Consider the following 25,415-nt stretch of genomic DNA (forward strand, 5'->3'; position numbering starts at 1 on the left):
TCGCCCACCCACCCAGCTTTGGATGAATATGGCTGCCTTGTAATGAAGACTTCCCCTGTACAAGTTGTCATTAAACATACATTTTTTCCAATAAATAGACCTCAATCTGTCCTAACACAGGGCTCATGGCTCAGTATAATAGAACAATTTATTCCAAACTGCTAAATTGTCCTGTAGGGTCCCAAGTCCTACTCCATAGAAACCATGGTTTCCATTCACTCTACTGATGATGGCCAAAACTCCTGAAACAGAGGTATGCAGTTTGAAAGAAATGACTCTATAATATTAGACTATAACTGAACTATACACCAACAGCTATGTACATCTGGCTGATGGGTCATAAAGGAAGGAGTTTCTTGGTTCCGTCCTCTGTCTCATAATAAGGAATGATCCTTTTATGGGATGGAATGAGAATGTTCTAAGAGGGCTTTCACGGTGCTATATTTTTTTGTAAAATCTATAATTACACAAAGATATAATAACAAAAGAGTTGAGGTTTTTGAGTGAAGAAAGGCCATCAGTTATAAGATACAAGGGAAACTGACAAACCCATATCCCCAAGGAGGACTTTTTGATTCCTTTAGTCTCTCCTCACCATAGCATGTATGTATGTTTATACTCTGTAATAATATACTGACAAAAAAATTAAATAAGGGTCCTTTAAAGCCTTCATGAATAGCCCCTATGTGCAGCATATTTTTTTTATACTCAGCGGAGAAATTATGTACTTGCTTCCAACTGATCCGTCTGTGCCGGACTGATGTCTAGTTCTCATATATGGTGAATAGAGCTCTGGTAACATGTGGGATCTTCTCACCTGAACGGCTCCTCCGGTACACGAGGAATCCAATAACAGCGACAATCAGCATTACAGAAACAAAAACACCACCTATGATTATAGGCATTTTGTCCTTAGAGTTTGCATTGGGATCTGAAGGGGAAACACAAACATGACATGTAAGTTCTGAGAATTTTCTCAATGTAGCCCCAGCTTCACCTGATTGCATAGAAGCACATTACTATATTGTCAGAGGGTTCCGGCAGAGGTGCTACATGAATATTCTACATAGAAATCTACAGGCAGACTTCTTCCTACAACACAGAGGCAGGGGCGGACTGACCATTCAGCCACTCGGGCACTGCCCGAGGGCCCCGGGCCACTAGGGGGCCCTATCAGGGTTGCCAGCCTCAGTAAAACCAGGGACAGTATGTAAAAATCAGTGTTTTTTTTTTACATCTGTCTCTTAAATGTCCCTTACCGACATCCTTTTGGTCTAAAAATCCTGAGATTATAGCTGCCCCACCTCTCGACTACCTTCTCAGCCAATAGAAACATGTCTGTGTATACTATGTGTACATGTATGTGTATACTGTGTGATTGTATACTGTGTGTGTGTGTTTTTGTATACTGTGTGGCCCCATAATCTCTGATTGCCTGGGGGCCCCATGAGTTGTCAGTCCGCCCCTGCACAGAGGGGTGATTTTCTATAAAAAGCAATACTGTTCAAATGGATATTTCACTTTTTCCAAGTCAGCAGGTTGAATAACTTAACCCATCTTTATCTTTATACAGTATATGTTGTTCATGGTTACAAAAAAAATCCCTGTGCTGGGTTCTCATCTCCACTGGTGATGAACCCCCCCCCCCCCCAAGAAAATACTCAACAATCAGAAAAAAGAAACCCAAGCCCTGGTTGCCAACCACCGCTAGCTGAATAGTCAATGATACTCCATAAAGAGAGACATGAATAAACTCCATCTCTATACTTGATCTGCATTTTAACATAATTATAAGAATGGGATAATAAAACACTAATGATGATCAGTGTCAGTTGGTTGGGATTGAGTAACACAAAGCCCATGTAGATGTTAGGCCTTTTTTTTTCTTTCAGGTGTACAATAGATGGACCAGAAGACAAATGTATGTTATCTTCATGGTGGTTTTGTTGTTGGAAAATTTACAGTCTGCAGTGCAACAATCACATCACAATGTAATTATGGGGAACAACAACAAATATCACAAAACAACAATGGGGTACAACGGGTACTATTGGGATTCTCAGTGTGTCACACTCCGTGCTGTACGGCTGGCATGTCAAATGAAATAATGGGCTAAACTGAGTGGAATAAGACTTCAAGGAGCCAAATTAAAGTGGCTGTAAACCTCAGATATGAAAAATGAACAAAGTATATCCCTCTATAGTGTGTACATGTCTCATTTAAGAGCACTGAGTGTCACTTTTGACAAATTCTCCTGACACCAAGAGAAAAAAAAGATGACAGAGGAGGGAGCTCCAGCACACAGCCTGTGATTGACAGCATCAGTGCTGTTCCTGTGTGCACTGTGAAGGGTGTGTGTCCATTCTATCCATACAGCTCTCCTCACTGAGCTTTAAAGAGTGTAACTTCAGCTCTCCACTAGAGGTCGACCGATATATCGGCCGATATTTGCCGTTTTTTAAATAATCGGCATCGGCCGATTGTGTTAATGAAAAGCCGATTCTACAGCGGGACTTTGAAATGACTTCTGTAAGAAGTCAGTGTGAGTTGTCTGAGTCGTCATAGCAACACTTTCCTCCTCTCTGGGCAGACTGCCAAGAAAAGAACTAAATGTTACAATGTTTACACTTCTGAATGAATAAGTCATCTCCGTGTAGAAGTTCTCAGTTTAACCATTTAAAGACTAAATCTTTTCTGACACTTGTTGCTTACAAGTAAAAATCCTGTATTTTCTGCCAGAAAATCACTTAGACCCCCCAAAAAATATATATATTTTTTTAGCAGAGATCCTAGGGAATAAAATAGCGGTTGTTGCAATATTTTATGTCACACGGCATTTGCACAGAGGTCTTTCAAATGCATTTTTTTGGGAAAAAAATACACCATTTAAAAAATAAAAATAAAATAAAAACAGTAAAGTTAGCCCATTTTTTACTACCTGTTTTTATTTAATATATAGGTTTTTTTGTTTTTTTTTTAATCTAGATCATACATACAAGTAAACTGATTGGAGGTTTGTTTTGTTTAATAAATGTTTAAAGCGGGAGTCCGCCGGGACTCCGCGTTTTTTTTTTTTTTTTTTTAAAAGCCAGCAGCTACAAATACTGCAGCTGCTGACTTTTAAAATAATGACACTTACCTGTCCAGCGCACCCGCGATGTCGGCACCCGAAGCCGATCTCTAGATCGACACTCGAGTGCTGCCGCCGCCGCCATCTTGGGTATGGGAATCAGGAAATGGAGCCTTTCGGCTTAATTTCCCGGTTCCCTACTGCGCATGCGTGAGCCGCGCTGCGCAATGAGGACGGTCCCCGCTGCCTCTGGGATCTGTGTGTTTCCCAGCAGGCAGCGGGGCACTTGCGGAAAGGGGCGTAATGTACGCCCCTTTCCGCAGAGAGCTAGCCCGGAAGTGGGTGCAGTTACCTGGATTATCCAGGTAACTGCACCCCCCTCCCCCCTGAAAGGTGCCAATTGTGGCGCCGGAGGGGGGGAGGGTTCCGATGAGCGGAAGGTCCATTTTAGGGTGGACCTCCGCTTTAAGTGTAAGAAATTTTCTGTAGCACTTATGAAGACTGCTTTCACACTGGAGCGGGCAGACGTTGATGGTAAAACGCAAGTTTTAGCGGCTCTTTACCATCATTTTAGCGGTGCTATTTGGCTGCTAGTGGGGCACATATAACCCAGCTAGCGGCCAAGGAAGAGGTTAAATGCGCCCATGAAGCACCGCTGCCAAATCGCATTGCATGCGCTTCGGCAGTGGTGCCCATTCATATCAATGGGCAGGAGTGGTGGAGGAGCGGTATACACCACTCCAAACATGCTGCTTGCAGGACTTTTTTTTTTAAGATCCTGCCAGCGCATCGCCTCCGTGTGAAAGCACTCTGTCTTTCACACAGACTGCAGGGGAGCCGTTTTGCAGGCACTTTACAGGCGCTATTTTTAGCCCAAAAGCGCCTGAAAAACGCCCCAGTGGGAAAGGTGTGTTAGATCAAGGGGGATTAAAAATAAATAAATAAAATAAAATCGGCCTAACATATCGGCCCAAAAAAATCGGCATCATATATCGGCTATCGGCCGCCATAATTTCTAAATATCGGCATCGGCATCGGCCAGAGAAAAACACATATCGGTCGACCTCTACTCTCCACCCCCTCCCCCCCCCCATTTTTTTTTGACACAGATAAGCTTTAGAAATTCTGGACTCTGAACAGGTGTAGAGAGGAGAAAACTGCAGATACACAGGTACAACTTATGTGGGAATATTTGTTTAACCTCTGTGTATCACTTCAGGCCAGTCACTTCACTGAGCATATATAAAGGTTTACAACCACTTTATGTCTACTAAAACAGTACAGTAATTACATTATAGTAATAATTTCAACTGACAATATTTTGTGTAACTGTTATCAACTGAAGATCGGCTAAGCTCTGATTCAATTGAAATCTGGCTGGGACATGCTGATCAGCTGTGTCAAATCACAGCCCAGAACTCTGTGTTGACAATCAATACAGGGGCTCTTTACAGAGGGAATGATCACTTTTTTCTTTTCCCTGCAAAGCACTGACTTTGTTTACATGGGGGGGCGCGATTTGCCATCTTCGCCCTGGGCACCAAATGACCTTGTCCCGGCACTGCCCATATGTACCGCCTATCAGTGCCCATCAGTGCCACATATTACTGCCCATCATCTGTGCCACCTCACTGATGCCACCTTATCAGTGCCCATCAGTAAAGGAGAAAACTTACTTATTTACAAAGTTTTGTAACAGAAACAAGGGGAAAAAAATTCTTCAACATTGTCTGTGTTTTTTTATTTGTTTAGAACATAAAAATCCCAGAGGTGATCAAATACCACCAAAAGAAAGCTCTATTTCTGGGAACAAAATTATAAAAATGTTGTTTGTGTATAGTGTAGCATGACCGCGCAATTGTCATTTAAAAAGTGACAGCGCTGAAAGCTGAAAATTGGCCTGGGCATAAGGGGGGAAAGTGCCCGGTATTGAAGTGGTTAACCACTTCAATACAGGGCACACCCCCTTTCCTGCCCAGGCCAATATTCAGCTTTCAGCGCTGTCACACTTCGAATGACAATTGCAACGCTGTAATCAAACTAAATTTTTATCATTTTCTTCCCACAAATAGAGCTTTCTTTTGGTGGTATTTGATCACCTCGGCGTTTTCTTGTTTCTGTTATAAAATTTCATTTTCTCCTTCACCGATGGGCACTGATGAGTAGGGATGAGCAAACGGTTCGGCCCGAGCATAAGTTTGGGCCGTACTTTGGTTGTTCGGACGTTTGACGAACACAAAACAATACGCGGCGTTCGCGGCCAATATGAAAGCCGTGGAACACTCTTAAAGCCTATGGGACACTAACATGCTCATTTTACAGGCTTATATACAAGTTATTGTCATAAAAAGTGTTTGGGGACCCGGGTCCTGCATCAATGCAAAAAAAAGTTTTAAAAACATCTGTTTTTTCGGGAGCAGTGATTTTATAAATGCTTAAAATGAAACAATAAAAATGAAATATTCCTTTAAATATTGTGCCTGGGGGTGTCTATAGTATGCATGTAAAAAACAAAAAACGGCATGGGCCACTCGGTGACATAAAAGGGTGACCCTGCCTTCCTCTGGCGTCACGAGGCATCCGAGAGGGGAGGGGTCACACGTTTATGTCGCCGGGTGGCCCCGCCAGCTATATAACAGCTGATTTTTGCTGTTCGTATCCCATAGACTTTAAGGGTGTTCGTTTGTCTGTCCGAATTTTTTGCCTGTTCGAATGTTCTGGTGCAAACCGAACCCAGGGTGTTCGGTACATCCTTACTGATGAGGCTGCACTGATGAGTTGGCGCTAATATGTAGAAATGATGGGCACTGATTGGCAGCACTGATGGGCACTGATAGGCACCACTGATAGGCGCCACTGATGGGCACTAATAGATGGCCTGATAGGCAACACTGATGATGATAGCCATTATTGATGGGCACTGATTGGCAGATGTGGTGGGCACCTCTGATGGGGAGTGCGCTGATAATCAATGTGATGAAAATCAGCAAAATATCAGCAGACCCCCGCTCTGACAGGAGAGCCGCCGATCGGCTCTCCCTGTCAGCACAAACCAAGGAAAGCTGTATACCGGAACTTCCTGGTTACACGCTGTGATCAGTCAAAGCTAATCATGTGGTAAAGAGCCTACGTCATAGGCTCTTTACCCTGATAGGAACTGTGCTGTGTCAGAGTGACACACCACACCATCGATGGGTGCACGATCCAGGCTTATCCTGCTGGATGTCATACAACATCCAGTCAGGATAACGCAACCACGGCCGTCATTCTGCTATAGGCCGGAACGGAAGTGGTTAAAGCCCAACTTCAGGAAATCTAAAAAGTCTTCTCTGCAGTATGGCTGTGCCTACACTGCAAGGGTTAATTGTTCATTTAGGTCTAGGGGAGAGTGAATGTATTTACCCAATCCTCTTCTCTGCCAGCAGACTGCACTCCCCCATGCTCTAGTGGTGGACGTCTCTAGGTGTCCTCATGTCCAATGCAGGGCTATAGACGCTACATCAATCTTGATGACCTCGGGAACTTACACTGCTGTAGCATGGGGGGAGAAGATGATGTGGAGACCATCTAGCAGCACAGAGCAGTGAAGGATCACATAAGTAAACTTACTTTGCCATGAACACAAACCCTAATAAGCAGGTTACCTTTGCAGTACAGAAGCAGCCCTACTGCAAGAGAGAATTATCAAGTTTTCTGAAGTTGTAAATCTCATAAGCTTTAATATGTAAAAAAAAAAAGCTTTGAATCCTGTAGCTTTCACTAAGAGAATAGTAGCTGATCCCACCATAAAGGTCCTTTATCCCTGTTATGGTGTGACAATTGTCTTTCCTGAGTTGTCACCCTATAACATCCACCTCTGGTGCAGACTTCATGCAGTCATGTTGACATACAGTACAATGATGTGCAGCCAATGCTGGGGAGCGTGCATGTGGACAGGAAGTGGCTGGAAGACATTGGCAGCATCAAGATGCAAAAAATAATGAAGATGAGATGAAAATGATATTTATGAAAAAAAAACATGGTAACTGTTAATGATTCACAGTGCTACAGCCAATTTAATATCCTTCAGTTTGGGCTTGTTCACAACATTGTGTAGCACCTCTACCATAGATAGGTGCTAGCATAGGATTTTTGCTAGGGAACCTGTCAGCGCAGGTAAATTTAGGCAGGCCTATGCTTTGAGCTATACCTGTCTGTTTTGGGGGCAGGGAGTGGTTAGTGTAGCAGTGGGTGTGACCACCTGTGCTCCAGTTCCAAGGTGCCTCCCCTGCTTCCAGGGAGAATGTTCTGGAAGAGGGGCAGGGCTTAGAACTGGAGTGGCAGGCAGCTCATTTGAGAGCCCTGACCAATCCCCAACTGGTATTGGCAGGGGGGCGGGCCTCCTATATAAGCAGGAGGTAACAGGCCATTGGGGGGAGTTCTCGGCTGAGAGAAGTGGAGAATGGAGTACTAGACTGCAGCAGAATGGAGTACTAGACTGCAGCAGGAGGGCATCCCCATCTGGGGGGTGCGCCGATCGCAGGAGGAGGCCCGGGAGAGCTGTGAGGGAGCTTCACCTTTACATGGTCATTGGTGAATCTGCATCTTTACACGGTCATTGATGTGCAATTCCTGGACAGGGGAAGCTGTCGGAACGGTTCGGTTAAGTTCTTCATCATGGACTTAGGGCAGAGAAAGGTCGGTGAGTGTATCACAGTGGAGGGCTGGATATGGAGACATGCCAGGAAGTCTGTGAGGAAGCTTCACTTTTGTCATTGATGAGGAGTCCTGGATCAAAGGAGAGACTGTGCGGAATAGTGTCAAATCAATGTGGCCCAAGGGCACAGGATTTGCAAGCTGGGCTAGCTGGGGACAGTAGTCCACCGTCAAACACACATGCTTTTAAACTACTAGGCCTCTGGGGAGAGGTACTGCAGGCCTCTGGCCTAGCAGCAGCAAGCAACCAGAGTCAGCATTAGAGACTATTCAGAGTGGGATCTTTTGCAGATGGAAGAAGATGTGACAGGAAATGAATGTTGTTCAGTATAAGTTTTGTACAGGAGGAGAGGATTTCTGGAAATTTCACCCTTACACAGTCATGGGTGAAGTCCTTGTCTTTGATGAGGAATTCCCTTTGATGAGGAATTTCTGGGAGCAGGAGTTACACAGAGGAGGAGCAATAGTCTGCAGGAGTTACACAGAGGAGAAGCAATAGTCTGCATGGTGATGCAGGGAAGAGACTGTAGCTGTTATACATGCACATCATTCTTCAGGCTCAAACTAAGTTCTATTCTATAAATATGATGGCAAAGTATTTGATCTATGGGCATCCCATTTATATCCCTTTCCCCAACCAAGTTATACCCCACAATATACAAAACAAAGTAAATGACTGTTCATTGTCTCTGAGGTGATACATGAAGGTCTGGCAGCGGGGCAATTTGGTGGATGTTTGTTACTAGTGGCAACTACACCACTACAATTGCATTGTGTTACGCACATTGGTGTGATGTGGTACCATTCATTCTGAAGGGCAATGCACCTTGCCAAAGAACACTACCAAAAATAATAATTTGACATGTTTCTTTTTATGCATTTTGAAGAGTTAGGCGGCCCATTCCAATGAAATTTGTTTTAAAGCAACAGATGTTAACATGTGGCATAATGAAAGTTAGCGCACATGATCTAGCAAAATGTGATGCCACCATTGAAGGCCTAAATGAAGGAATGTATGTGCCACATAAATACCAGTCTGACATGCCTGCTATATGTTGTATAAGCAGATAAATATACAGGATCCTCCACCTCTCTTTGTAAACAGCCGAAAGCATTTAAAGCGTGCAAAGGAGCATTCCACATTGGACTGTAAAGCCGCGTACACACGGTCGGACTGTCTGGCCAACTAAGTCCGTCAGACAATCCGACGGACAGTCCGTCATACTTTCGAATGAACGGACTTGACCACACACGATGAACAAACAGTCCGTTGAAAGCTTGCGCGATGACGTGTACAGCACGTACGACGGGACTAGAAATCGGAAGTCCAATACACAGCAATGCACCCTTCCGCCGTGTAAATCCTTTCTGAGCATGCGCCATACTTAGTCCGTCCAACTTGCCTACTAACGAGCGGACTGTCCGCTGAAACCAAAGTTGGACGGACAATATTACGGAAATTCCGAAAGACTTAGTCCGCTAGACTGTCCGCTGAAAAAGTCAGCTGAAGCCCACACACGAGCGGACTGTCCGCTGAAATGTGTTTCAGCGGACTAAGTTGGACAGACAGTCCGCCCGTGTGTACGCGGCTTAAGTGATTGACACTGACATTGGGTTTGATTTACTAAACTGGAGAGTGCAAAATCTGTTGGATCTGCGCATGGTAGCTAGGGGTGCAACGGATCATCACCGATCCATGATCCGAACGGGTCACCCCGCTCGGATCAGCACATGCCGCGATCCGTGGTCTCCGAAGCGGCGGCCATCTTTCTACACCCAGGCTGTGTACACTGTGATCGCTCCGACGGAGCGATCACTTGTAAACAAACCAGCGTCATGTTATGACGCCGGTTCCTCTCTCCCCTCTCTGTACTAATCTGTACAGTATAGAGGAGAGATCGGATGGAAGCAGCCATCCCTCCATACCCTGCCGTACCCAGCAATACCCTGCCTGCCAATACTCTGCGGTACCCTGCCTGCCAATACTGTGCAATACTCAGCCATACCCAGCCATACTTAGCCAATATTACAGTGGGGGAGATTGTGGATATTACAGTGGGGACTATATGGTGGTGGAATTTTCACAGGTTTTTGCAAATTAAATTATTATTTGGTGATCCGAAAAATGATCCGATTCGTGACTGTGATCCGAGGAACGATCCGATCTGTGAGTTTTTTGATCCGTTGCACCCCTAATGGTAGCCAATCGGCTTCTAACTTCAGCTTGTTTAATTAAGCTTTGACAAAAATCCTGGAAGCTGATTGGTTTCTATGCAGAGCTGCACCAGATTTTGCACTCTCCAGTTTTAGTAAATCAACCCTACTGTTTGCCATAATGAATTCTGGCTCAATGTACAAACTGTAAACTAAGGCTGTATGGAGGAGAAATGCATCCTGTATAGAAGAGTCTCCCATTATTCTAAGGCTGGACATGCATTATACAATTTTCTTTCCTTCAATTATGTGATCAACCACCAGCAGTGATTGCATATAAAAAAACAAATGGATAGAAATTCAGCAGGTACCTGCTGAACCAGCCAAATTGCAATCCATCTATGGCAGGCTTTAGACACATTGATGTCTGTGTTAGAAAGCAACAAATGATTTGAAGTCAGTGCAAATATAATTTGTCATAGGTGATCAAAAGCACCAAGATTAGGGGGTTTCTATTTTATTGCCCAGGTGATGTAATAAAAAGAAATTGTATTGCATCATTTTCCATTTACCGCTTAACACTCTTAAACATATCAGTTTTGGATGAACTAACTCTTTAAATGTATAGTTGCATGACAAAGAATACATACTGCCATTAGTGACATAGAACAGAACATAGATGAAATACTCACTATAATAATTAAAGTATCAGGGACAATATATTGCTATTTATTCTCAGATAAGGATCAGTGATAATTAACAAAAGAGCCAGGTGCATGGATGTGTCCAAAAGCCATGTGACTATGAGGGGTTAAAACCATCCTCTGCTCACCAGACTCATAGGACCAAATGAGAAAACATAAAACAGATCAATAGATGGAGCTCTGTCCCGGTAAACAGTTTAAACAGAGTGAAAGTTTGAAGTGACAAACAATTTATTAAAACAATCCGTTGTTCTGAAACAATGTATCCATTGTAACATTAGCCCATAGAGGAGGATGAGTATGCCCGTAGGACACTAAAACTCGCAACTTCCGTGATATCCTCCACTGTGCCCAATGGAATGAAAGGAAGCCTTGGACCCTGGAGCTCTTGGGGGTGGGCAAGAAGCCCAATGGATGCTGGCTCTGACCCCAGACCTAGATGGGATTATGCAGGACTGGTCTCCAATTAACCCCCAAAGGTGACCTGATGAAGGGGTTAATCCCCAAAACAAGTAGTCCACCTTGATTGAGCCTCAACATTTCCTTTGTTTCATCTCCAACACATCTAAGCCCTGCCCTGCTACCACGAGACCGACTTTCTACTGTTTTTTGCCCAGGTGCAGTATTTGCAGCGGAGTACCTTCTGCCTGCTCCTGATGACTATCTCCCACCATTGGAGACCAGTCCTGCATAATTCTATCTATTTCCGGAATCAGAGCCAGCATCCATCGGGCTTCTTGCCCACCCCCAGGAGCTCCAGGGTCCAAAGCAGCCTTTCATTCCATCAGGCACAGTGGAGGCTATCACAGAAGTTGTGAGTTTTATGCCGCATACACACAATCGGAATTTCGGCCAGCGAAAGACCGATGAGAGCTTTTCATCTGAAAATGCGACCGTGTGTAGGCTCCGTCTGACTTTTGCTGGCGGAATTTTGGCCAGCAAAAGATTGAAAGCGTGTTCTCAATTTTTCCGATGGAAAAAGTGTCTATCGGAAATTCCATTTGTGTGTATGCAATTGCGACGCGCAAAATTCCGATGCATGCTCGGATACAATTCGACACATGCTCGGGGACATTAAATTTTTATAGTGCCGTGGTCCGTGTTATTGACCGTCGGAATTTGGTGTGATCGTGTGTGTGCAAGACAGTTTGAGCTGAACTCCGTCGGAATTCCGTTGAAAAAACCTTCGGACTTAATTTCCGATGGTAAAACCGGTCGTGTGTAGGTGGCATTAGTGTCCTACGGGCACACTCATCCTCCTGCGAGGGCTAATGTTACCATGATATATTGTTTCAGAACAAAGGATTGTTTTACTAAAGTGTTTGTTACTTCAAACTTTCACTGTTTGAACTGTTTACCGGGACAGCGCTCCATCTGTTGATCTGATCAGTGATAATTACAACACAACATAATGCAGTAGCTACCAAGTCCGAATTACATTCCTGGAGTTACTCAATAGATCACCATACACAGGCAGATCTTTCATTGTAACTGAATCACAAACCTGAACAGCTCATTGGCTACTAGTCACGGAGCTAGAAAAATCTGCCCCAAACTCAAATTATTTTCCACTGAATACTTTGTATATGATATAATGACATTGCTGGTTTTGTCTTTTGGCATACTCATTATTAGTTGTTCATTAATACAAACACAGTCTGCTTATAATATGAGGGAAACGTCCCACCCATTTTCTCTATGCTTATAACATGACATTTACATTTTAGCATAATATTCCTACAAGTGTATGGACAATAGAGGTTCTCCATACTCACCCCATATCACACGGAGAGTCTCATCCCCCAGACTGCTGTGATCCACATGACAGGAGTAAGTGTCTCCCTCCTTGGTTGGCACTTCCACACTGACTCTGATCTGATAGGTGCCATCAGGATGGGGGAGAATTGGACTCATTACATCTGAAGGAACATCGTCCTTCCCATTCCTCACCCACTTCACATCCACAGGTCGGGGGTGAAACCCGTACACCAGGCAATGAAGTCTGGTCACATCATCCGACTGACGATGACCCCACACCTTCACCTCTGGGGGCACTGAGAGAGAGAGAGAGAAAACAATATATGTGATCTACTGATAAATGTAATCAATGTTCCTCCTGTGAGATGATGTTGGATACATATGATGATCTCCAGAATACAGAACTGAGTTCCCAGTCATTCCCAGTGATAGTAATGTTAGCAGTGATGTTGGCCGTTCTCTTTGTTTTACAGCTATGATTTCAAAGTAGCAGAGTTTGTTCTGGACCTCCAGAGCCCATTTATAACACTTGCATTTTAGTAATACACAGTTAATATTTTATGTACATTGGTATATTGTGGTGTCATTCATTATGAATAGAATTTCTACACAACTCAAAATGCATGTGCACTGCAACATACCATAGAGCAATGCTGGCCATACACTATACAAAAAAATTGTCCAAAGTTTGGTCATTTGGCCAGTTCCTGCGTTTTTTCGGCCAGTTAATGGGCACAAAATCAGTAATCGTTGGGACGTTTTTGAGCTGAAAAAATAAGTTTGGAAATTTTCTGCCAAACAAATGATAAATTGAAAGGTTAATGTGTTTCCTGTCCGAACTGTTTGCAATAGGTATATGTTAAAAAAAAAAAAAATGAATGTCCACTGAACGATTTATCAGTCATTACATGGTGGCACTATCGTTTGCTCTCACGGCCGAATGTTTGTTTTTCGAAAATGGGTTTGGCCGATTTTTTTCTGTAGTGTATGGCCAGCATTACTCTGTGATAAAATGCAGTCAGCTCCCAATTCACAAGCATTGCTGTGAGTATCATCCCATTCATTCTGAATGAGCGTTGTAATGCACCACAATGCATGGCAACAAATGACAATTTACACTGATGTACACCTAACTGTATCACTAATTTGCTTGACTAATGTGCCCTATGCTATTTTATTGATAATTTTGTTTAACCGCTTAAGGACCACCTCACGCCAATGTAAGTCGGCATAATGTCACGGCTGGGCACAATCACGTACCTGTACGTTGCCTTTAAGTGCCCAGCCGTGGGTCGCGTGCGCGCCGCGATCGGGTCACAGAGCTGAAGAACGGGGAGAGGTAAATGTAAACAAACCTCTCCTCGTGCTTCCTATTGAGCCTGTCACTGATCATCTGCGTTACATCAGAGGGGGGCGGGGTCACCCATACGTCACTGGGGAACCCCATGGCTTCTCTCACCAGCGTCAGAGGGGGCGGGGTCAAATGACCCCGCCCTCCTAATATAAGAAACGTCAGCGCTGGGATCCCCGCAGTGTCTCCGCAGTGGAGACAGAAGACGGATGCATGTATGGACAGTGCTGGACTGAGAGATCCCACATCGCTGGATCAGATCAGCCATCGCTGGACCCCGGAGAGATGATCATCCGTCGCTGGATAGCAAGAGTGGATTAGCACCGCTGGAATCTTTTTTTTTTTATATATTTTTTTATTTTTAATAAAGGAATTTTTCAAAAGTGGGTTTGTCTTATTTAACCATTTTTACACTTTCTTTGTGAAATGGTAGGGGTACTTTTGTACCCCCATACCATATCAAATGGGGGGGCGGGATCTGGGGGTCCCCTTGTTAAAGGGGGCTTCCAGATTCTGATAAGCCCCCCGCCCGCAGACCCCCACAACCACTGGCCAGGGTTGTGGGGATGAGGCCCTTGTCCCCATCAACATGGGGACATAGTGCTTTGAGGGGGTCACAGATCCCCAAAGCATCCTCCCAATGTTGAGGGCATGTGGCCTGGTACGGTTCAGGAGGGGGGGGCGCTCTCTCGCCCCCCCCTCTTTTCCTGCGGCCTGCCAGGTTGCGTGCTCGGATAAAGGGTCTGGTATGGATTTTTAGGGGAACCCCCCCGTCAATTTTTTTTAAAATTTGACACGGGGTTCCCCTTAATATCCATACCAGACCTGAAGGGCCTGGTAATTGAATTTAGGGGAACCCCCAAGTTTTATTTTTTTTTTTTTTTTTTTTTTTAATCAATGAATGAATTGTCGGCTAATACAGAGAACACTCACTGAGTGTTCTCTGTATTACGGGAGCCGACAATGGAAAGTGATTTTAAAATACTTTTTCCTTGCGAAATGACACTTTGTGCAGTGACAGTTCTAAGCACGGAAAACATGCGCCCCTTTACAGGCATACTATAGACACCCCCAGGTAAGAAATTTAAAGGAATATTACACTTTTATTGTTTCACTTTAATCATTATTAAAATCACTGCTCCTGAAAAAACGGCAGTTTTTAAAAAAAATTTGCATTGATCAATGTCCCCTGGGGCAGGACCCTAAAACACTTTTTTGGACAGTAGCTTGCATATTAGCCTTTAAAATTAGCACTTTAGATTTCTCCCATAGACTTGTACAGGGTGTTCCGGCTTATCGAAGTTGCCGCGAACGTCCCAAATTATTCACTGTTCGCTGAACAGGTAACGTTCGAGTCGAACATGAGTTTGAGTCTAACTCGAAGCTCATCCCTGCCCAGGAGTATAGAAGTACTAAATACACCTGTGAAGAGGTGTTGCTTGGTGTATATTATTAATTTTGGGACCCTAAGCAACGGATGGTCTACACGCATGAACTAAGATTTTTGTCCCCCCTGCATTGGAAACGCAACACTTGCCATTATTAAAGTAGAGGGTTATTAGGTCTTTGGATTTTATTCTCTGAATGCTCCCCCGCACTCGCATCTCAGTCTGGTGTGAGTTTCCTCTTCTTTTCCTCCAACCTCTGGAGGAATTGCATCAACAATCGCACCATTGACCCCCGAGGAAGCAACTATGTCACAAAACATGTAGGACTAAACCATGGTGATATAGAGGATTCCTAGCACCTGGAGGAGCTTGAAGTACATGGGTTATACCTAGAGAAGTCTCCTGGTGTGTGGTATAATACACAATGGCTGGGATATATAGTGCTGTGTTGTTTTACTTTGTTTTTGTTTTGTTTTTTATATGTAATCATACATTTTATGATGATTTTTATGAAATAAAGTATGGTATTTTTTTTTTTTTCTAATAAAACTAGTTTGTCAATGTGTATGTGCTTTTAAAGAGGAAGTAAACCCCGCCAAAAAAATTCTAATTTTCAAATGTTTGGATATTTATTAACATCAGCAATCATAATATCTATAAATAATCCAAAAACGAGCGTTATAAATACCTTTTTTAGAAGTTTTTTATTACACTATCTTCCGGGTATCGCCCGCGCCATTGTTAGTGCTGATTTTAGAAGCTTTTGCGGACGTCATTTCCGCCCTTAGTTGGTGTCCCTCACGAAACCTCGCACATGCGCCATAGCGTCATAACCAAGCCTCGATCTCGATTGCCGTTACTACGGCAACAGCATTTCATCACATGAAATGCCGATCAAGGCAGAAAATTTGGTTTTCTATTTTCTCTGCTCTGATTCACTCCCCTGCGTGACGTCTTGTTCAGTCACAAGGGGGAGTATCAGAAAGAGCAGAATGATATCTACATCACGAGACTTCTCCTCTGTGCCAGTCAGAGGAGAATCTCAATTACATTACAATGCAGGCAAGCCGAAAAAACACACGCGGCAAAGGATACATGCCACATTTGAAAGTCCATACTGCGCAATCGCGCATGACGTCATGGACCATAAAAAGGCGATTTTTATCAAAACTAAACAAGTAAGTGCACTTTCTTAGGCAGCGATCAGCTGCCTGTGTTAAGTAGTATCTGACAAGCTAAACATGTATCTGAGGGTTTACTTCCTCTTTAAAGTCCATATATTTGATCTCTAAAAAAAGGCTGTACTATTTTGGAACGTGGCACTGATTTCCATTGTGAGTGCCCATGGTACTCCCCAGTGGGCACTATACCTGTATAGATAAAGCAATAATGGAGGTACATTAGACAGACAACCTTACCATCCCATTGTGCCCAAAGATCAAGAGAAAGAGTCTGTGTCTTGTTTTTTTGTTTTTATATATTTCAGTCCTTTAGCCATTTACTCTCCCACCCATCCAGGTAGAGACACTCCCTTTTTCCCCTGTATACATGGTTGGAAATTCAGACGGAAAAGGTCAGATCGGATTATATTGTCAGAAAATCCGGGCGTGTGTTTGGGCTCTATTCAACTTTTTCAGACAGAAAAAAATTGAGAGCAGGATCTCAAATTTCTCAAAAGTGCTACGCATGCTCAGATCAAATTAAGAGACCAAAGCTATTGGCTACTAGCCTCAACGTAGTCCCGTTGTAAAGGAACGAACGTCATCATGTTCCCAACGATTGGATTTTCCAACAACTTTGTCTGACCGTGTGTATGCAACACCAGTTTAGGACAAAATCCGTCGAAAAAAATCAGACGGATTTTGTGGTCCGAATGTCCGACTGTGTGTACAAGGCATTTGCCTTTTTCAGTCAATGGGTGGCGCTCTTAGTCTATGACAAAAATCTCAAGATACCGATGAGCTTTAGGATACCAGCTGTAATTTATGGTCAAGTAGTTCCCGCTCCATTCCCGCCTAAATGAAACCCTTTGAAGTGACATTCCATGTAGTCCATAAATTACACTACCAGGTAGTCACAGAAAGGACTTTTGTCAAATCGCTTCTCCAGATAAAATTTCCACAGTTGGTTTATGGTGTCCTTTTATGAAGTCCTGTTCCTGTATTTCTGTGGAACTGAGACTTAGACCCATATCAAAAGTCCACAATAATGTCCATGATTGTAAGAAAAATCATTGCAGGCCCATATTTCCATTTCAACTGAAAAAATTGCAACTACCACCATTGTATTTTCCGGGTCTCTGCTTTTGGAAAATATGTAATATTTGGGGGGATTAAACTCATTTAGCTCAAAACCTCAAAAAAAAATACTTTGGTAGACAAGTGGTAAAGAAGTGGTCAGGGTCAGGATTCATTTTGTCATAGTGCTACTTTACCCGAACTGATAGAAGAATTTATGACTCAAACTGTAATATTATAAAAAAAAAAATGCTTCATTCCAATGTTTAGCATTGCTCTGCTGTGTAACAGAATTGATAAATGTCCCCCTGTGTGTACATAGTTTATTGTGTACCTACAGTGTGCAAACGTGTATATAATATAGTGGCCCCAGCCAATCAGAAGGAGAGTCACGGGTGGCCGAGGGAAATCGTAGACATTGCTGTGAAGAGATGGAGCTCAGGGTAAGATTTAGGCATGCTGGGGAGGCTGCTATATACAGAATTTTTTTTTTTTTATCTTAATGCATAGACTATTAAAGATAAAAAAACCTTCTGCCTTTACAACTCCTTTAACCACTTGCCGCCCGCCCTATAGGCAATTGACGGTGGCAAAGTAGTTGCATAATCCTGATCGGATGTCATATGACATGATCAGGATTATGAGCCGCTGCGTGCCCTTGGGGGCGCACATCGCGGCGATCGTTGTTGCGGGGTGTCAGTCTGACACCCGGCAACTACGATCTCGGTAAAGAGTCTCCGAAGGAGACTCTTTACCACGTGATCAGCCGTGTCCAATCACGGCTGATCACAGTGTAAATAGGAAGAGCCGGTGATCAGCTTTTCCTCACTCGCGTCTATCAGACGCAAATAGAGGAGAGCCGATCGGCTGCTCCTATGACGGGGGGGGGGGGGGTCTGTGCTGATCGATTATCATCACAGCCCCCCCGAGGATGCCCACACTGGACCACCAGGGACGCCACCAGACCACCAGGGATGCCCAGCAAAGGTAATCCTCCCTAGACCACCAGGGATGCCAGTCAGTGCCACAATGGATGCCAATCAGTGCCCATAATGGATGCCAATCAGTGCCCACAATGGGCATCACTGATTGGCATGCATTATTGTTTGGCACTGATTGGCATCCATTAGTACAGTATAACAATACAATGCCACCTATGAGTGCCCACCTGTGCTGCCTATCAGTGCCCATCCGTGCCACCTATCAGTGCCCACCCGTGCCCCCTATCAGTGCCCACCCGTGCCCCCTATCAGTGTCCAAACGTGTCCATCTGTGCCGCCTATCCATGCCCATCTGTGCCACCTATCCATGCCCATCTGTGCCGCCCATCCATGCCAATCTGTGCCAGCTATCAGTGCCAATTTGTGCCACCTATGAGTGCCCATCCGCGTCGCCCATCAGTGCCACCCATCAGTGCCGCCTATAGGTGCCCATGAGTGCCACCTATCAGTGCCACATATCAGCGTCCATCAATGCCACCTCATCAGTGCCACTTCATTGGTGCCACATCATTGGTGCCCATCAGTGCCGCCTTATCAGTGCCCATCAGTGTAGCCCCATCAGTGCCCATCAGTGAAGGAGAAAACGTACTTACAAAATTTTGAAACCGAAACAAAAAAAAAACATTTTTTTTTCAAAATTTTCGCTATTTTTTTATTTGTAGCGCAAAAAATAAAAACCGCAGAGGTGATCAAATACCACCAAAAGAAAGCTCTATTTGTGGGAAAAAAATGATAAAAATTTAATTTGGGTACAGTGTAGCATGACCGCGCAATTGTCATTCAAAGTGCGACAGCGCTGAAAGCTCAAAATTGGTCTGGGCAGGAAGGTGTTTAAGTGCCCGGTATTGAAGTGGTTAAAAAGAGAAGTACAGCCAAAGCTTGTTTGGGTGTACCTCTCCTGTGGATCACAGAAGTGTCGTTCGTTCTGTACTCTGTGACCCGCTTTCAGCAGAGAGCTGACTGAAGTTCACTCTCTGCTGACATCACAGAGTCGGTCTAGGCTCGGCATCATCACGACCATGGAGTCGGGATCTGACAGATCCCTGGACCATCACCTGGCTCAGCCTCTCAGTGAGCTGCTTAGAGCTTGAGCCGGATGCTCCTCCCCCTCCACAGCCTTCAGCAACCAGTTGCCACGTCCGCCTGCTGCCAGGACAGCGAAGCAAAGCTGGGATGGGCTTTGATCGATTGTTCTTGATGGTAACCCAGAAGCAATGACATGACATCACTTCCGGTTTACATGATTGTCAACAGTGCCATTTTTATTTTAAATCAAAAGTATTCAAACACTGACCTTGGTGTTTTGAATGCTTTTAAGGGCAGATTTGGGGTCTTATAGATCCCTCCATAAAGAGTACATGTCACATGCCTATTTCTGTCACAAGGATGTTTACATTCCTTGTGACAGCAATAAAAGTGACCAGAGCACTTTTTGCAATTTGGCACTGTGCTGATTTAACTGGTAATTGCGCGGTAATGCAATGCTGCACCCAAACAAAATTTGCGTCCTTTTTTTCCCTACAAATAGAGCTTTCTTTTGGTGATATTCGATCACCTCTGCGGTTTTTATTTTTTGCAATATAAACAGAAAAAGAGCGACAATTTTGAAAAAAAAACACACATTATTTTTTTACTTTTTGCTATAATAAATATACCCTAAAAATATATAAAAAAACATTTTTTTTGGTAAAAAAAATAAAAAATCGCATTAAGCGATTGATTGGTTTGCATAAAAGTTATAGCGTTTATAAAATAAGGGATAGTTTTATGGCATTATTATTAATATTTTTTTTTTACTAGTAATAGCGGCGATCATCGATTTTTATCGTGACTGCAACATTATGGCGGACACATCGGACATTTTTGACACAATTTTGGGACCATTGTCATTTATACAGCAATCAGTGCTATACAAATGCACTGATTACTGTGTAAATGACACTGGCAGTGAAGGGGTTAACCACTAGGTGGCAGTGTAGGGGTTAAGTGTGTCCTAGGGGCGTGTTTCTAACTGTGGGGGGGTGTGGCTATGTGTGACACATATTTAGATCAAAAGAAACAATCAGCCCTCACATGTATCAGAAGAAAAAATGATTGCAAGCTGAACACCGCAAGGAGTAATACACAAAACACCTCACTGACACATTATATTATACAAATGGTGCAGCCCAAATAAAAAGTCCACAAATATTGGTCATGTATGACAGCAGGAGAGCATAGAGAGAGGACACCACGTGGAGAGACAGCTTTTCTCTTGTATGTGACCATTCCTTCCACCAGTAAGAATAAACTCTTACCAGCTAGGATGGACCTCTGAAGTCTCAGATGTATAATATAATGTGTGTGACACATCACTGATCTCAATCACAGGGAGCCGAGATCAGTGACACTGTCACTAGCCAGAACGGGGACATTAGCATCACCCCGTTCTTCCTCTCCGTTAGATGATTGTGGGTCCCCGATTGAGTCTGCGGGACTTGCGACCCGATGCATGGAGCTTGCCGTGGGTGCCCACAGGCTGCCTCTTAAAGGGGCAACGTACAGGTACGTGATTCTGCCTGTATGTAACCTTCTGCCGCAGTATATCTGCGTGAGGTGGTCAGGAAGTGGTTAAAGTGCACCCGACCCCGTGCTAGCACGCAAAGATGGATGTGTGCATCGGTCCCGCATACACGCAAACAGTGATCGTCCCACACATGAGGTATTGCTGTGAATGTCAGCTCCTGGGCAGTAATTCTAGCACTAGACCTCCTCTATAAATCTAATGTGGTAATCTGTAGAGGCTTTTAAAGCATCCCCTATGGATAGTAAAATTGATGTCATTTGTTGCCATGGCACGGGCGTGCGCAATTTTAAAGAATGACATGTTTGGCAGTTTGGTATTTATTTACTCTGCATAATATCTTTTAGTTATTACCAAAAAATGGGTTACGTATTGTGTTTTTTTGCATTAAAATTTAAAAAAGTGTCTTTTTTCCCCAATGCATTTGAAAAATTGATGTGCAAAAAACTAAATTAACAAATTTTCTAGCAAAAAAATACAGATTTTTACATGTAAACAAGTGTCAAAAAAGGCCTGGAGCTGAAGTGGGTATACTCAGTATGTTGTATGTACAGCAGGGGCGTCGGAAGGGGGTGGCTGGGGGGGGGGGGGCTGAAGCCCCAAATGTGACCCCCTAAAGCCCAGAGTGTCGGCTCTGCAGGGTCTCCACTGCTAGCCCTGAGCGCCGCGGCGAGCGTCGGGACCAATCTAATCCCGAGCACCGCCGAGTGTCATAGCAGGTCCCGCCTACTGGAGCCTGTACGTCTATGATGGATGTCCCACTGGTCCAATGCCGGGACCGCGGGACGTGTGACGTCCATCTTAGGCGCTGTTGGATCCAGAAGGCGGGAATTACAAAGCGGCTGTCGCGCCACATCCCCGCTCGGGCCGCTCTCCTCTACTCCTCAGCTCCTCCTCTGAGGACTGGCTGCCTGGCTGCTGTGACACCGCACACCATGGCTGAGGTAGGTCAGACAGTGTATGTGGGTCAGTGTAGGTAAATGTCAGTGTAGGTAGGTCAGTGTATGTTAATGTCAGTGTAGGTAGGTCAGTGTAGGTAGGTCAGTGTATGTTAATGTCAGTGTAGGTAGGTCAGTGTAGGTAGGTCAGTGTATGTTAATGTCAGTGTATGTTAATATCAGTGTAGGTAGGTCAGTGTATGTAAATGTCCAGTGTATGTAGGCCAGGTAGGTGAGTGTATGTAGGTCACTACCGTCAGTGTCGCGGCCCAGCCAAAAAAACCTGCATCGCGTACAACACCCCCCCCCCCCCGACCCTTTCCGGCCTTGGACTTCGGGCTGAAGCCCCTGGTTCTTTTGCCACCTAGCAACTCCCCTGATGTACAGTAAATAGTGTAGTGTGCATATGAATATATATATATACACACACACTTTACAAAACATTACTTATAAACACCACTGTCTGTTACACACACACACACACTTGTTTATACACTCTGCTTAACCACTTAAGGACCAGGCCTCTTTTTCAGACTTGGTGTTTTAATGTTTAAAACAGTTTTTTTTGCTAGAAAATTACTTAGAACTCCCAAACATTTTATATTGTTTTTTTTCTAACACCCTAGAGAATAAAATGGCGGTCATTGAAATACTTTTTTTCACACCGTATTTGCGCAGTGGTCTTACAAGCGCACTTTTTTTTTTAAAAATGCACTTTTTTGAATAAAAAAATAAGACAACAGTAAAATTAGCCCAATTTTTTTTATATTGTGAAAGATAATGGTACGCCGAGTAAATTGATACCCAACATGTCATGCTTCAAAATTGCGCTTCGTGGAATGGCGTCAAACTTTTAGCCTCAAAAATCTCCATAAGCGACATTTAAAAAATTCTACAGGTTGCATTTTTTGCGTTACAGAGGAGGTCTAGGGCTAGAATTATTGCTCTCGCTCTACCGATCGCTGGCGATATCTCACATGTGTGGTTTGACCACCGTTTTCATATGCGGGTGCTACTCACGTATGCGCTCGCTTCTGTGCGCAAGCTCGTCGTGACGGGGTGTTTTTAAAAAAAAAATGTCTTATTTATTTTAATTGATTTTATTTATTTTTACACTGTTTTTTTTAAAAAAAAAAAAATGGATCACTTTTATTCCTATTACAAGGAATGTAAACATCCCTTGTAATAGAAAAAAGCATGACAGGTCCTCTTAAATATGAGATCTGGGGTCAAAAAGTCCTCAGATCTCATATTTGGGCTAAAATGCAAAAAAAAAAAAAAAAAAAAGAAAATCTGACATTTAAAAAAAAATAAAACTTTTTAGAGGTATGGTCGGAAGTGATTTTTTGACGTCGCTTCCGCCCTCCTATGGTATAGAGACGAGTGGGGGCCATCTTAGCCTCACTTGTCTCTATGCCCAGCTAGGAAGAGGACCCGATCGCCTCCGCCGCTACCGACGGCTCCGGTAAGCGGCGGAAGGTGCAGGAGGGCGGCGGGAGGGGGGGTGGCACCTCTCCCGCCGCCGATAGCGGTGATCTCGCGGCGAATCCGCCGCGGAGACCACCATTATCGTACAGCCGACCGCCGCCTGAAGAGATGGATATCTCGGTTGTGGCAGCAGCTGCTGCCGTTACCGAGATATCCCTCTTCAAAATAAGGACGTACATCGGCGTGCGGCGGTCCACAAGTGGTTAATGTACACTGAATGTTATCACTCTACACAGTGTCCAAAATAATTTATAGATCCTACACTATATATATATATATATATATATATATATATATATATATATATATATATATATGTATATATATATACACACACACATATACACACTCAGTATATGTAGTCACCTCTCTTCTCCAGATCTTCTCTCCCAATGTTGATGTATTTCTTCAGCCATTCTATACAGATATTCTCCAGATAATTCTTGTTTCTCTCCCCCCATCTCATCTCCGGACTGTTCCATCTCTGTGTGGTGATCTGAGCCTCATTCATGGTCGGGATAAAGATCCCTCTCTGTGTGTCCAGATACATGAAATCTCTCCCATCATATCCGTACTGCCAATACCCCTCAGTGGTGCCGTCATCTCTCAGCTCACAGCCGCACATCTCCTGGAAGGAATGGATCCCTGCAGAGAGAAGAGGAAGATGTGACCCGGGATCAGAGGAAGTGATGTGTGTAATATGTAGTGAGGCACACTGGTGTAGTGATGACGATGACGCTGATAAATCATTACAGTAATCAAGATTTAAAAATATATATTATAAGTAAAATGATGTCACATCACAGGATGGAGGACCCCAGAGTGTGAAACATGTATGGTATGTGTTAGGCCGCGTACACACGGGCGGACTGTTCGCCCAACCTTGTCCGCTGAACAGTGTTTGGGCGGACAGTCCGCTCGTGTGTGGGCTTTCAGCGGACAGTTTCAGCGGACAGTTGGACGGAAATTCCGAAAAACTGTCCGCTGAAACTGTGTTTGAGCGAACAGTCCGCTCGTGTGTGGGCCTGTCCGCTGTACTTTCGAAATGAGCAGACTGTTCCCGCTCGGAAAGTCCGCCCATTTCGAGCGCGTGTACAGGTAGGCGGGGCCCGCGAAGGAAACGTCGCGGGCTCCGCCGCCTGGAATGGGCTTAAAGGGGAACCCCAACGCCGAAAAAAATCGGCGTGGGGGTTCCCCCCAAGTCCACACCAGACCCTTGTCCGAGCACGCTACCCGGCCGGCCAGGAAAGGGGGGCGAGCGAGCGCGCCCCCCCTCCTGAGCCGTACCAGGCCGCGTGCCCTCAACATGGGGGGTGCCTTGGGGAAGGGGGGGCCGCGCGGCCCCCCCACCCCAAAGCACCTTGTCCCCATGTTGATGAGGACAAGGGCCTCTTCCCGACAACCCTGGCCATTGGTTGTCGGGGTCTGCGGGCGGGGGGCTTATCGGAATCCGGGAGCCCCCTTTAAGAAGGGGGCCCCCGGATACCGACCCCCCACCCTATGTGAATGAGTATGGGGTACAATGTACCCCTACCCATTCACCTGTGAAATAAAGTACAAATAAAAACACAACACAGGGGAAAAAATATTTTATTGCACAGCCGGGGGTCTTCCGTCTTCGGGGGTCTTCTCGCCGGACTCCTCCGCTATGTGTGTGTAGCTCTTTTTGCTAGCGGAGGAGTCCGGCTTTCTTCCTCCCCGCCGCCGGCCTCTTCTCCCGACTTCGGGGGTCTTGTCCCCCTCTTCGGTTCTTCTGCCGGGCCACCGCGCCTGGTCCGGTGGCCCGGTCTTCTGTCGCCGTCTTCCGTTCTTCTGTCGCCGCCTTCGGTTCTTCTGCCGGGCCACCGCGCCTTCTTGTAGCTCTTTTACAGGCGGTGGCCCGGTCTTCTGTCGCCGCTGTCGTCGCCGCCGCCGCCGCCGCCTTCCGTTCTTGTTCTTCTTCTTGTTCTTCTCCAGGAGATGTTGACACGTCGCTCCCTCCGGCCGGAATGCCAGAGCCGCCCTGCGCAGTCACTTATATAGTGACAATGGGGCGGTGTCACATGGTATATGTCACATGGGTTGGTCA

The 25,415-nt window shown here is 44.7% G+C and overlaps 1 pseudogene across 1 annotated transcript in view; it reads right to left on the reverse strand.

Moving 5' to 3' along the window:
• Nucleotides 1-740: 740 nt before the first annotated feature.
• The window catches only part of LOC143984565 (class I histocompatibility antigen, F10 alpha chain-like), an 84,139-nt pseudogene continuing 59,464 nt past the window's right edge, over nt 741-25,415 (reverse strand). Inside the window, exons 3-5 of the transcript XR_013274948.1 lie at nt 23,714-23,992; nt 12,399-12,677; nt 741-931 (exon numbers count right to left, since the gene is read on the reverse strand). The product of XR_013274948.1 is annotated as a class I histocompatibility antigen, F10 alpha chain-like (transcript). The remainder of the gene's footprint in view (nt 932-12,398; nt 12,678-23,713; nt 23,993-25,415) is intronic.

This window comes from Lithobates pipiens, unplaced genomic scaffold (genome assembly GCF_037356315.1).
Source record: "Lithobates pipiens isolate NorthernLeopardFrog02 unplaced genomic scaffold, aLitPip1_a1.2 Scaffold_1, whole genome shotgun sequence".
In the NCBI taxonomy this organism is placed as follows: domain Eukaryota; kingdom Metazoa; phylum Chordata; class Amphibia; order Anura; family Ranidae; genus Lithobates; species Lithobates pipiens.